This window comes from Hypanus sabinus, chromosome 18, assembly GCF_030144855.1.
Source record: "Hypanus sabinus isolate sHypSab1 chromosome 18, sHypSab1.hap1, whole genome shotgun sequence".
Taxonomy (NCBI): domain Eukaryota; kingdom Metazoa; phylum Chordata; class Chondrichthyes; order Myliobatiformes; family Dasyatidae; genus Hypanus; species Hypanus sabinus.
Window position 1 is genome coordinate 38102022 of NC_082723.1, and position 13586 is coordinate 38115607.

Sequence of the window (13586 nt, forward strand, 5' to 3'; positions counted from 1 at the left end):
GCTCCATATATTCAACTCCAATGTGAAAGCCATCCTGCTATATGGATCCGAAACATGGAGAATCACTAACACCAGCTGCAACAAGATCCAGACCTTTCTCAACAAATGTCTCCGGCAGATCCTCCTCCTCAAGTGGTACCACAGAGTGTCAAACCTAGACCTATAGAAGAGAAGAGCCCATTGTATTCCAGATAGGGAGGAGGAAGTGGAGATGGGTTGGCCACACCTTGAGGAAGAGCCAGTCGAATGTCACTCGACAATCACTCGAATGGAATCCACAAGGGAAGAGAAGAAGAGGTCGCCCAAAGCAAACCTGGAGGCGTAGGCTTTTGGATGAACTGAAAGCCGCCGGCCAAACTTGGGAGACTGCAAAAACATCTGCTAGAGATCGCAGAAAGTGGAGGACTTTTGTTGAGACCCTATGCTCCATAAGGAGCAAAAAGGGTTAAAGAAGAAGTGTAGCATAGTTTGTTCAAAGCTGATGGATGAACTTCACCTGAGTCAGGAGGGATTGAGGAGACCTCAGATTTACGCAGGAGAGAAATCAAGTTGAGCAGGAGAGCATCGGAGTAATCAGGTCTAGGTACAAGAAAAATGGATTTGGTTTTCAGCAGGAGGAGGGCTGAGACAAGGTCATGCAATATTATGAAGGTGGAAATAGGTACCATCAATGGTGCCTTGAATATTTGGTGAGAATTTGTCTAGGGATCAAGTATAATTCAAAGCTATGAAAAATCTGTTTCATCCTCAGGGAGATGATAGCAGGAGACCGACAGTGTGCAACCCAAGCAAAGTTATCGTTCTATTGAGGAGCTTAATGCAAAGATGATTTGAACTTGATAATTCAAGTCAAGACAAGTCACTTTTATTGTCATTTCGACCATAACTGCTGGTACAGTACATAGTAAAAATGAGACAACGTTTTTCAGGACCATGGTGTTACATGACACAGTACAAAAACTAGACTGAACTATGTAAAAAAAAACAACACAGAGAAAGCTACATTAGACTACTGACCTACACAGGACTACATAAAGTGCACAAAAACAGTGCAGGCATTACAATAAATAATAAACAGGACAATATGGCAAGGTGTCAGTCCAGGCTTCGGGTATTGAGGTGTCTGATAGCTTGGGGGAAGAAACTGTTACATAGTCTGGTTGTGAGAGCTGAAATGCTTTGGAGCCTTTTCCCAGATGGCAGGAGGGAGAAGAGATTGTATGAGGGGTCCGGGGGATCCTTCATAATGCTGTTTCATTTGTGGATGCAGCGTGTAGTGTAAATATCCATGATGACGGGAAGAGAGACCCCGATGATCTTCTCAGCTGACCTCACTATCCGCTGCAGGGTCTTGCGATCTGAGACGGTGCAATTTCCAAACCAGGCAGTGATGTAGCTGCTCAGGATGCTCTCAGTACAACCCCTGTAGAATGTGATGAGGATGGGGGGGGGGGGGGGGGTGGGAGATGGACTTTCCTCAGCCTTTGCAAAAAGTAGAGACGCTGCTGGGCTTTCTTTGCTATGGAGCTGGTGTTGAGGGATCAGGTGAGATTCTCCGCCAGGTGAACACCAAGAAATTTGGTGCTCTTAACGATCTCCACCAAGGAGCCGTCAATGTTCAGCGGGGAGTGGTCGCTCTGTGCCCTCCTGAAGTCAACAACCACCTCTTTTGTTTTGTTCACATTAAGAGACAGGTTGTTGGCTCTGCACCAGTCCATTAGCTGCTGCACCTCCTCTCTGTAAGCTGACTCGTCATTCTTGCTGATGAGACCTACCACGGTCGTGTCACTGGCGAACTTGATGATGTGGTTCGAGCTGTGTGTTGCAGCACGGTCGTGGGTCAGCGGAGTGAACAGCAGTGGACTGAGCACACAACCCTGGGGAGCCCCCGTGCTCAGTGAGATGGTGTTGGAGATGCTGCTCCCGATCCGGGCTGACTGAAATCTAGGAGGTGTTCAGGCCCAGTAGGGTCAGCTTTCTAATGTTTCTCAGGGATGATTGTGTTGAGTGCTGAACTGAAGTCTATGAACAGCATCCGAATGTATGTGCCTTTTTTGTCCAGGTGGGTTAGGGCCAGGTGGAGGGTGGTGGCAATGGTGTCATCTGTTGAGCGGTTGGGACAGTACATAAACTGCAGAGGGTCCAGTGAGGGGGGCAGCAGTAGGAAGACCTATTTAATTCCTGCAGTAGAAACAGAAGTCTGATTAGATGAATTCAAGCAAATGTTCCAGTGAAGGTGAACAACATTTTTGAAGTCTGCAGCAAATTCAAGAACTGCAGCACCAGTGAAATCAGAATTTGGATTATTATCACTGTCTGTATGGCACGTTGTTTGTTACTTTGCAGTACAAAGAAACAAAATCACTATAAATTATAAAACCAAGGGAAAGCAACAGCGTGGAATGCTCAGAAATTTGAAGGTGTGAGGGAGATCACTGAGTGTGGGTCCTCGGGCTCTTATGCCTCCTCCCTGATGATGGTAACAAGAAGAGTAAGGTCCTGGATGTTGAGGGTCTTTAGTAACAATGCCTTCTTCTTGAGGCACCGACTCGAAGATGTCCTTGATGGTGGGGGGTTGTGCTGGTGATAGAGCGAGATGAGTTTTTCATAGCTTTGAATTGAAATACTTACTGCGCTTCAAAAGGTCTTAGCTGTTTGGCACATCCTGAGGTTATGTGAGTCATGTCTTCATTTCTTTCTGTAACTGTAGGTGGGCATGGGTGGCTGGGGTAGTGGTCTGCCATGCAATGGTCCTGTGGTAGTGGTGGTGGGTTTCAAAGGTACATTTAATGTTAGAGAAATGTATACAATATACATACTGAAATACTTCCTCTTTGCAACTATCCGCAAGAACAGAGGAGTGCCCAAAGAATGAATGACAGTTAAACGTTAGAACCCCAAAGCCCGACAGTTTCTCCCTCCCATCCACAGGAAGCAGCCAAGCGATGACCCCCCTCCCCAACGGCAAAAAAAGCATCGGCACCCCACACCGAGCGCTCAAGTGTGCAGCAAAACACCAATAAAGACACAGACTTACAGTATCCCAAAGTCTATTTGTTCACCTGAAAATTCGACATACTACAGGCTCTCTCTCTCCCTAATAAGGGAAAAAGAGATGTCCCCGTTTCACAGCGAGAGGGGAGACACAATAAACAACTCGCTGATTTATGGTGCTAAAAGACTGTTGTGTTGCTTTTTCCGAGCTCTGTTCCTAAAGAACTCGGATCTCTGGGCGCACAGCCAGCAGCCAGCTGGCTGCTTTCGATCTTCTGTGTACTCCCATGACACATCAGGCAGCAGCACCAGCCTCGAATCCTCCTGCCTCCAGAACCACGAGATCCTGGAACCCTGATGGCGCACTAGTCTTCTAGGCCAAGTCCTTGTATATCAAATAACAGCCAGTCATGATAACCCGAGAGCTGGTCCCATTCCTGCAAAGAACTGAAGTCAGCATGCAACTCCAGATCAGGGTCTTCAAAAGAACCCTGAAAGGGAAAAATAGAGATATCAAAAATAGAAATAGAGCTGTTTCCAAAGATGCAAGCAAAAAAGTAGCCATTAGGCGCCTCAACTCCAATAGATGCACTTACATGTTACCAGAGGACTGCGTTCCTTCACCTGCTTATTCAACACACAAACCATACTCAAGTCCCCTTGGATTTTTCCATAGTCGGTGCTTTTTTTTTCTAAGTAACAACTCTTGAGAAGCTACTTTGCTATGGAATACCTTGGGATGAAGAAGATGGAAAAAATCAGTTGAAGAAAGTTTAGGGGTAACACGAGGGGGAACTTCTTTACTCAGAGAGTGGTAGCTGTGTGGAACGAGCTTCCAGTAGAAGTGGTAGAGGCAGGTTCGATATTGTCATTTAAAGTAAAATTGGACAGGTATATGGACAGGAAAGGAATGGAGGGTTATGGGCTGAGTGCAGGTCGGTGGGACTAGGTGAGAGTAAGCGTTGGCATGGACTAGAAGGGCTGAGATGGCCTGTTTCCGTGCTGTAATTTTTATTTGGTTTTAAGAAACAGCATTAAGGAATTTGAACCTTGTAGTCTCACCCATCCGCATTTTGCTATCAACTCACTTTGCTTAATGATGTCATTAGGACTCATTATTTTGAGGGAAATATTTGGAATTTTAGTAAAGGGAAAAAAAAGTAGCAATATAGCTGATTCCATTGAAACGTTTGTTTTTATTCAGAATTATAGAAACTTAAAAGTGCAAAAGGAATGTCTGTCTCTTTAAATTACCTGTTTCACAGGTAATCTGTAGTTTAAAAAAATCATAGTTCTCAACTTGTAACTCCCACCCCCACACCACCAGTACCCTTTTCATTTTGGTTAGGATGTAAAATGGGCCTTATGCTTGCCTTGTGCCCCTCCTCCGTTATGGTTCAAAGGGCTGCTAGGCCTCTGTTGCTTGGTAACCACAAATTCTGGAGGCCCAGGAAGAGCAGCTGGAGCAGGATTCACGCAGCACTGAGGTTCTCAAACTCATATCCCTCAGGGTCTGCTGCGATTTGGCCTGGCAATCTGACAATGGGCGTTAGGGTAAGCACCTGTGTGTAGTGGGGTAGCTTCTAATCACTTTTTAAAAGAGAAACCGTGATACTACAATATCAATAAGCTACTTGACCTCCCAGCTACTTATTTGCATCTGTGTTGATGCAAAGTTACACACCTCCAATTAATTTCCTTTTGCATTTTTTCTCCCATGTTTGAGTTTCTGGGTGTACGCTTGAAAGTCAGAAGGCTGCCAACACCCAATGGTACCTGGCCTGAAGATCTTTCAACAAGAAACTAAATCAAAAACTAAACTAGCAAAAGTTGTCCTAAAACTGCATATTATAAAAATTTATCCTTATTTATGCTGCTAACCACACATCACCTCGGACTGAATAGGCAACCTCAAACTATCTATTGATAGAGTATAGTTTGGGCTTGATATTCTGCAGAGATTTGTCTGATTTCTTGCATAATTTTATAGAACAATGACTCTCACGCTCTCCTATTGAATGGCTGCTAACACTGTCAAGAGCTTTCTTGATGAAGTAAAATTATGAGATCAGAGCTACAGAATCTCTTGATCATTCTAGAAAACACTTCTTCAGCTTTCAGTGCTAATCTTTGCAAAATAAAAGCTGCTGCCGAGTAGACTCTGTATCTGAAATTTGATTCCATGAAGGAATTTCCAGCTAACATTCTTCACTAGAAATCGAATTGTGTTTTGTAGTTTCTTTCAGCACTCTGCAATCCAATTTTAATTTTCCCAAGTGTAATGTTTTCCAAGTAAAATGGCAGCAAATCTCAAAACTGGATCGGGCATTTGTGATTACGATCGATGTTAGCAGATCCAGCAAATTTCTAGCATCAAATGTGCACCAAGTGACCATGCAATATTTGCAACACCCAATTCTGCCTGTAAACTCGGACTCAAATCTCCACTCAAAGACCATGATAGAGATTTCAGGAAAGCTAACAAGGAGCCCTCAAGGTATTTAAATAAGCCTTTTGCTGATATTGGGCGATTTGACTGGGCGGCTTTAGAACTGATGGGTGGCTATTCAGTCACCTTCTATATTGTAGGCATTCAGATCATTCTGCCATGCTGAGTCTGTTGACGAACAAGGATGGTGCTTGTAGACTATGGGCAGCACAGTAGCGTAGTCGTTAGCACAACACTTTCTAGTACAGGCGGCCTGGGTTCAATTCCCGCCACTGCCTGTAAGGAGTTTGTATGTTCTGTAAGGAGTTTCTTTCAGGTTCTCTACAAAGACTACGGGTTGGTTGATTAATGGTCCTGTGGTTAATTTGGGAGATTAGGGTAGAATGGTATTGTAATTCATCAGCAGGTAGGACTTAGACCACAGAATTACTCCAAGAAAAAGGCACTGTATACCATGTCTTGCTCCCTCAGTCTGAGCAAGACTGAACAGTCCACACAGTCTGAGCAGGATAAGAAGGAGCATGTCTCAGTTTCTACAGAAGAAAGGCTATTTATTATTTCAAAGTTCAAAGTAAATTTATTATCAAATTGCATATAAGTCACCATATCCAACTCTGAAGTACATTTTCTTGGGTGCATTCACAGTAGATCCTAAGAAACAACATAGAATCAATGAAATCCTGCACACAAGACAGACAAACCACACATGTGCAAAAGGCAACAAACTGCGTAATCACAATAAATAGATAAATAAACAAACAAACAAACAAACAAGCAAGCAATAAATATCGAGAACATGAGATGAAGAGACCTTGAAAGTGAATCTATAGGTTGTGGAACAGTTCAGTGTTGGGGTGAGTAAAGTTATACCCTCTAGTTTAAGACCCTGATAGTTGAGAGGGAGTAACTGTTACTGAAGCTGATAATGTGGGTGAGGCTCCCGCACCTTCCTCCTGATGGCAACATAGAACAGTAAAGTGCAAGAACAGGCCTTTAGCTCACTATATTGTTCCAAATGAGCTCAACATCAAATCAGAAACACCTAAACACTAATCCCTCCTACTTACACAATGTCCATATCCTTCCATCTTCCATACATCCATGTGCTTATCCAAAAGTCTCTTAAAAGCTTCTAATGGATTTGCCTCTACCACCATACCAGGCATCTATGACTCTCTGAGTAAAAAACTTACGTCCCCCTTGAACCTACTGCCTCAACGCATGCTCTCTGGTATTAGACAATCGCAGCGAGAAGAGAACATAGGCTAGATGGTGAGGGTTCATGATGATGGACCCTTCTCCCCACCACTATCCTATTTCCCTGTTCTTGTAGGAGATGACGAGCACACACATTGTGTCTATTTCCTCATGCAATAGACTAACCCGTTGACATGCAAAATCTCTCTGTTCACGGAGGATCCCAAGCTTCTCATGTGTGGCATTCCTTTTCTCCTTCGAAACTCTGAACTGTCCGCACGTAGCCGCCCATTGTCCTTGGTGCACCAGCAATTTATTGTTCATTTCTACTTCCTCCTGACCTGAGGAGGCAGGTGAGAATGACCTATATTGGTAGATCTTAGACCAAGTAAATAAGGATGACAGAATTCCTTCCCTTCGCGACCTTATTGATGCAGATGGGTTTTATGAAAGTTTCCCTTCTTCGACAGTCTCTGTTTTGGTTCTGAGAAGATGGTTAATGTTTTGGGATCTACAGATTCTATGTGGAGGGCAGAGGGTGCCTGTCAGTGTGGGAGAGAGAGTGTCCCTCCCATTGACTTTGCTTGCCTTCCACTTACTCCTAATGACGCTATCCTGGATCCTGCTTCTCTGCTTTGAATGGTAAGGGGCCAGAGGTTTTCTGAGTTATTGAGGACATTACATTTCTGCAAGGAGGCTTTGAGGAACTACTGTACTTGAAGCATTTTCTCTGTCCTCTTCGTTATCTTTTGCCATGATAGAGTTTGGCGTTCGGCATCTATTGCAGGAATAAAAATAGCAGGATTCCTCATCGTCCTTAGTGTTGACTGAGCTTTCATTGGATCAAAGGGAGTAAGACATGGTATACAGTGCCTTTTTCCTGGAGTAAGAAGTCCTACCTGCTGTACCTTGTGAACAACAGAGCCTGCACTACTGGTCAGCGATGAATCAAATGGGGTTTGCTACAACATTCTGTATTAATGGCTCCTGTTACTGAGGCTAGTTTTATTTATTAATTCCAGAGTCACACTCTGCTTTTAGAACAGTACAGCACGGTACAGAACTTTTGGCCCACAATATTGTGGCAAACTTTTAACCCACTCTTCCCTCGCACATAACCTGCCCCACCCCCATTTTTCTTTCAACCGTGCCTTCCTTAAGTGTCTCCAATGTACGTATCTGCCTCTACCACCACCCCAGCAGTGCAGTCCATGCACGCACCTCTTTCTTTGTAAAATTAAACTCTCTCTGACATCCCCCCCAGCAATACTTCCCTTGTAAAATTAATGCAATTATCACCCACCCCTCAATTCTTCCCTGTAATAAACTTAAAATTACACCCTCTCCTATTTGCCATTGCCACCCTGGTAAAAAGGTGCTGACTCTCACTCTATCTATGCCTCTTAACATCTTATACTCCTCTTTCATGTTGTTTCTCATCCTCCTTTGCTCCAAACTAAAAATCCCTAGCTCGTTCAACCTTTCTTTATAAGATATGTTCCCTAACCCTGTCAGCATCCTGATACATCTCCACTGTACCCTCTCTAAGCTTTCACGTACTTGCTATAATCAGAAACTGAACACAATGCCCCAAATGTGGTCTAACCAGGGTTTTATAGAGCTGCAACTTTACCTTGTGGTTTTGAACTCAATCCTTTGTCTAATGACGGCCAACACACTGTACATCGTCTTAACCACCCAATCGGATTTCCAGCATCTGCAGATTTTCTCTTGTTTACCATCAAATTGTGTGGCAACTTGAAGGGATCTGTGGACGTGGACCCCAAGATCTCTCTGTTTCTCCACACTGTTAAGAATCCTGCCTTTCACCCTGTACTCTGCCTTCAAGTTACCCTCCCTTCAGCCCCACGTGCTACTTGGGCAGCCTTAACAGCCCAAATGTAAACAAAGAAGGCAAAGGGAATTTTGGAAAGAATAAAGGAGGGAGAGTATTGATGTCGAAGGGGCAAATTATAGAACAGGGAGCCAAAAGAAGGTGATGAGCCCAAAAATGGGGAGGGGGGAATATACAATAGTCCTGTGAGTTTAATTCTGAACAGCAATTGAATTGACTTTGTTATTTACATCTTTCATATACATGAGGAATAAAAATCTTTACGTTATGTCTCCATCTAAATGTACAATTTATAATAAATAGTATGTACAACAGGATGGTCAATATAACATAGAAATGCAATTGTATCAGCATGAATTAATCAGTCTGATGGCCTGGTGGAAGAAGCTGTCCCGGAGCCTGATGGTCCTGGCTTTTATGCTGGGGTACCATTTCCCACATGGGAACAGCTGGAACAGTTTGTGTTTGGGGTGACTCGGGTCCCCAATGACAATTTCCACAGTAAAACAGGGAATTAAAAGCAGCCTTGTGTTGGAGAAACATTGAGGTATCACTATGACATATCTATAGAAAAGTAAGGACTGGAACTTAAGTGTAGCAGGGTACGACATATTTAGAAAAGATAAAAAGAACAAAATGGTGGGGGTCACAATGCTTTAATAGAGATAAGATAATGGGAGCAGAGGGAAAAATGGCACAACTGTAAGGAATCCATATGGATAGGATAAAACATAATTTAGAAGTGAGCAACAAGAAGAAACTTGTGGATAAATCAAGACAATGCATTAAAATAATATTATTTGGGGGTATTTCAAATCCACAGTGGATTGCGGTTAGCTGGGCCTTTGGTTGGTAGGGGCAGCATCTTATTTGGTTAAGTCTTAAGGAACAAAAAAAAATCAAGAATATAGCCGGGATTCCCTTTGTTTATTTGGGACAGGAGAATGTTGGTGAACAGTTTTGAACAAGTGTCAATAGCATGCACATCGTGTGGCTATTAGATACTGCACAGTGGTTAGAGCTAGCCCTTTTTAAACAGCATTACCAGTGAGTGTTCGTGTTCCAAATGCAGTGATTTTTGTCGCTGATTATTGGCGAGTAATAAGCAGTAGAACTGTTTTGCTCACTGCTGTTTCAAGCATTCAGGCTTGGAGATGTGAGAAATTGAAAATGAAACAATTTCACTGCTTCAACGAGTTAGAAACTACAAAGAATTTGAAAATATCGGCAACTTGAATGTTACAATGAAGATGAAAATTTGGATGACGCAATCATTGAAAGCAATGTTTCAAAGGCAGTCCATTATCTACACTAGGTATCTATGTTTACTTTGTTCATTTACAGTCAATCAAAAGAACATGGCAATGTACACTGGATAAGATCACCCATCGATAACAATTAGGAACTAATACACAGTTTTGTAGTACTGTAATAATATTGGTAATGTTCTAATATGTTCTATATTTAACTTAAATACATAATTTGTTACTCAGTTAAACGGTAGTTTGTTTTTCTTTATATACCTCTTAAACTACTTTAATGAAATTTTGGCTAATGGGGGCAGCCACTTAACTGGGCCAATATTTACTGGTCCTGATGTGTCCCAATTAATTGGAATCCACTGTATTAATTGGGATTAGTAAAGAAGGAAAGAGAATGTCATTCAAATAATGTTTACCTATAGGTAAAAAGCTCAACAAAGGAGAACATACTGTTGGATTGTCATAACAAAAAGGATGGAAAAGAAAATAGTGGAATATCTAGACAATAGAACCATTGGCAATAATGAAGAAACAAATAGGTATGTTGCAAACCAGATTAATAGATTGGAGAAGAGTTGATTTTTAAGGACTGAGAATAGAACTCTGGAAGATAAAATGATCAGATAGTTATCAGATGGTGATAATAGTGGTAATCTCCCATAAGAGGGAGATGACAGAAATACAAAATCATTATTTCGCTTTGGTATTTACCAGATAGATAGACGTGAGGTGAATAATGAAATAGGTAACATTTAAATAGAAAATGAGGTGATATTAAATGAAATAATCTGTTGAACAGGATAAAATCCTCAGAGCAGATGGATTGCATTGACACATTTTAAAGGAAACAGGGGAAACAACATTTAACAATTTATTAACATTTAACATTGCCAGAAAACTGCTAACCTAATAATTATACTTGGGAATGGAGATGGGACATGAGCAGGGAATTATAGGCCAGTCAACCATTATTTTGGTTGGAAAAATAATGGAATCCTCAACTGAGAGTGAACAGAAAAGTATCAATAAATAAAAAGTAAAATAGCATAGATTTCATAGTCGCTATCTGGCCTGTTGAGTATTTCAGACATCCCTTTTTATTTGCTTCATTATTATGTCTTGCATTGTACTGCTGCAAAACAACAAATTTCACAACGTACATCAGCAATAATAAGTCTAATTCTGATTCTGATCCTGCAAACTCTTGAAACAAAGGCAGAGAATGCTGGAAATACAATGATTAATTGGTCATTGTAAATTGTCCTGTGATTAGGCTCAAAATAGGCTGAAGTTATATTTATCGTTGATGAGATGAAGTGGTGCTTTTGATCTTATGTTCCTGAGCACTTGGTAATGGTCTGTCAATATCATACTGCAATTTGAAGGGAGAAGCATAACTCACATGTATCAGTATCGCAATGGAATAAAGGGAATTAATTACAAGAGAGGAGCTTGCCCAGGTGGATTGGAGGAGGATACTAGTGGGGATGACAGCAGAGCAGAGATGGCTGAAGTTTCTGGGAATAGTTCATAAGATGCAGGATAGATAAGTTCCACAGAGGAAGAAGTTCTCGAATGGCAGGGGTAGGGAACTGTGGCTGACAAAGGAAGTTAGGGACTGCATAAAAGCCAAGGAAAGGGCACATAAGGTAGCAAAAATGAGTAAGAAGTTGGATGATTGAAAAGCTTTTAAAATCCAACAAAAGGCATCTAAAAAAGCTATAAGAAGGGAAAAGATGAAATATGAGGACAGACTAGCCAATATTATAAAAGATACCAAAAGATTTTTCAGTTATATAAAGAGTAAAATGGGCTTGAGACTTGATATTGGACCACTGGAAAATGGTGCTGGTGAGGTAGTAATGGGGGACAAAGAAATAGCAGATGAACTTAATGGGTACTTTGCATCTGCCTTCACTGAGGAAAACACTAGCAGTGTGACAGTGGTCTGTGAGTGTCAGGTAGCAGGAGTGAGTGTCATTCCTATTACAAAGAAAAAAGTGCTCGGCAAACTGAAAGGTCTTAAAATGGATAAATCACCTGGACCAGCTGGACTACATCCCAGAGTCCTGAAAGAGGTTGCTGGAGAAATAACAAATGCATTGATCATGATCCTGGGGGACTGGAAGACTGAAAATGTCACACCACTCTTTAAGAAGGGAGGAAGGCAAAAGAAAGGAAATTATAGGCCAGTTAGCCACACCTCAATAGTTGGGAAAGTGTTGGACTCTATTATTAAGGATGAGATTTCGAGGTACTTGGAAACTAAAGATAAAGTAAGTTAAAGTCAGCATGGATTCTGTAAAGGGAAGTTTTGCCTGACATACTGTAGGTGTTCTTCGAGGAAGTAACAAGCAGGGTGGACAAAGGAGAGGCAGTGGATGTCATTTACTTGGATTTTCAGAAGGTGTTTAATAAAATGCCACACATGAGGCTACATAACAAGATAAAATCCTATGTCGTTACAAGAAAGGTACTGGCATGGATAGAGGAATGGCTGACTGGCAGGAGGCAGTGAGTTGGAATAAAGGGGGCCTTTTCTGATTGGCTGCCAGTGATTGGTGGTGTTCCTAAGGGATCAATATTGGGACTGCTACTTTTCACATTGTTTGTCATAGATTTAGATATCAGAATTGATGGCTTTGTGGCAAAGTTTGTGGATGATACGAAGATAGACAGAGGGGTAGGTAGTGCTGAGGAAGCAATGTGATTGCAGCAGGACTTGGACAAGTTGGAAGAATGGGCAAAAAATTGGCAGATAGAATACAGTGTTGGGAAATGTACAATAATGCATTTTGGTATAAGGAACAATAGTGCGAACTGTTATCTAAATGGGGAGAAGGTTCAAACTTCAGAGATGCAGAGGGACTTAGAAGATTGAGTCTGTGATAAAGACAAATGTAATATTGCCATTTATTTCAAGGGGAATAGTGTATAAAGGCTGAGCCTTTATAAGACACTAGTCAGGCTGCACTTGGAGTACTGTCAACAGTTTTGGGCCCCATATCTCAGAAAGGATGTGTTATCATTGGAGAGAGTCCAGAGGAGGTTCACGAGGATGATTCTGGTAATGAAAGGATTGACATATGAGGAGGGTTTGGTAGCTTTGGTACTCACTGGAATTTAGAAAAATGTGGGGGATCTCATTGAAACTTGCCGAATGTTGGAAGGAATAGATAGGATGGATGTGGAGAGGATGTTTCCTATGGTTGGGGTATCCAGAACTAGATAGCACAGCCTCAAAATTTAGTGGTGACCTTTTAGAATAGAGGTAAAGAGAAGTTTTTTAAGCCAGAGAGTAGTGAATCTCTGGAATGATCTGCCACAGACTGCGGTGGAGGCCAAGTCGATGTGTATATTTAAGGTGAAAGATTCCTGATTGGTCAGACCATCATATGGTGAGAAGGCAGGTGTATGGGGTTGAGTGGGATCTGGGATCAGCCATGATGGAATGGCGGAGAAGACTCGATGGGCTGAATGGCCTAATTCTGCTCCTATGTCTTATCATCTAATATCAGTACAGATAATATCAGTTATTTTGAAGGCCCCATGATATATCTTGGTATCAAGCATTCATTAAGTCTCTCATTCCTTCTGACCTCTAACGAAGCTCCATTTTAAAGATTTGGGAGCTGTGAACAGGAGTTCTCCTAATGTCTTTTGGCTTGTGTTGGCATTCTATTTTTAAAAAGGCACACCACCAGCCAGCATTTACTCAGCATAGCCTTGGTAGCCTTTCAGAATGTGAGCAGAGCTGAAGGGAAGTGAGAAATCATAAAAGAAATCGAAATTTACTTGAAAGTTTCCATAATTCTGGTAATTTTTGTAA

The 13586-nt window shown here is 41.8% G+C and overlaps 2 long non-coding RNA genes across 2 annotated transcripts in view; one reads left to right on the forward strand and one right to left on the reverse strand.

Annotated features, from left to right (window-relative positions):
* Positions 1 to 1993: 1993 nt before the first annotated feature.
* Positions 1994 to 13586, reverse strand: part of LOC132407518 (uncharacterized) — a 34420-nt gene continuing 22827 nt past the window's right edge. Inside the window, exons 3-4 of the long non-coding RNA XR_009516492.1 lie at positions 3591 to 3727; positions 1994 to 3485 (exon numbers count right to left, since the gene is read on the reverse strand). This is a non-coding gene — a long non-coding RNA (uncharacterized LOC132407518). The remainder of the gene's footprint in view (positions 3486 to 3590; positions 3728 to 13586) is intronic.
* Positions 4409 to 13586, forward strand: part of LOC132407517 (uncharacterized) — a 32071-nt gene continuing 22893 nt past the window's right edge. The window contains exon 1 of the long non-coding RNA XR_009516491.1: positions 4409 to 4548. This is a non-coding gene — a long non-coding RNA (uncharacterized LOC132407517). The remainder of the gene's footprint in view (positions 4549 to 13586) is intronic.